Consider the following 835-nt stretch of genomic DNA (forward strand, 5'->3'; position numbering starts at 1 on the left):
CCACATAGTTGTATTTAGTTTATTTTCCCTTACTGAGAGGTTTTTCACCTGAACTTAAATAATTTTCAGGAAACCCAGAAAGACCAGCGGATCGTGGCCACCATTGACTTAGTTTGGTGCTACCCAGCTAGGAGGGTACGTTTTGATCTAGGAATAGGAAATTTACATTTCGGGATCCTAGATATAATTTTTGTATTTTCGGAGATTGTATATAAACACAGTATTTTGGAATGTAATTGACCTTGGTATTATGTACTTTATGGTTTGGTGAATGTGATATATATTTACTGCTGCTTAGGTTTCCGGTGTGAATGTCAGACGTGTCTCCGTTACCCACAGGTACGGGTTGACTTTATTGAATATAGTTAATTATATGGTAAGTTAAGCAGGTCGTTTCAATGTGGGTATTTACGGAGTAGGTCCTTGAAGCGCTCCCAAGTCTTGAAAAAGAGTTCCCCGTCCATTTGTGAGAAACTTGTGATGGCTCTCCAAAACTGATTAGTCTTCCTGATTGAGAAGTACTTTTTAAGAAATTCACGTTGCATGGTGGCCCGGTTGGTCATCGAGTTCGGTTCTAGGGACGTCAGCCAATATTTGGCTTTATCCTTCAAAGAGAACGAGAAAAGCTTAAGACAGAGAGCAACATCACTAAAAATAAGGATGCGTATGGTGGAATAGATTTCCAAGAACTCATACAAATGCTGATGATGATTTTTAGTAGAATTCTAATGAAAATTGGGCAGCATCAAGATGATTGAAGTCTTAATCTCAAATTGGGCCTCCTAAACATCTGGGAACCGGATGCAGGATGATGATGTGTATGTATTAGGTACAA

The 835-nt window shown here is 38.9% G+C and overlaps 1 non-coding gene across 1 annotated transcript; it reads left to right on the top strand.

The window, feature by feature from the left end:
- The first annotated feature begins 390 nt into the window (after positions 1-390).
- LOC131159047 (small nucleolar RNA R71) lies at positions 391-497 on the top strand. Its single transcript, XR_009137662.1, has one exon. It is a non-coding gene; the product is annotated as a small nucleolar RNA R71 (small nucleolar RNA).
- The last annotated feature ends 338 nt before the right edge of the window (positions 498-835 follow it).

Source organism: Malania oleifera, chromosome 6 (genome assembly GCF_029873635.1).
Source record: "Malania oleifera isolate guangnan ecotype guangnan chromosome 6, ASM2987363v1, whole genome shotgun sequence".
Classification (NCBI taxonomy): domain Eukaryota; kingdom Viridiplantae; phylum Streptophyta; class Magnoliopsida; order Santalales; family Ximeniaceae; genus Malania; species Malania oleifera.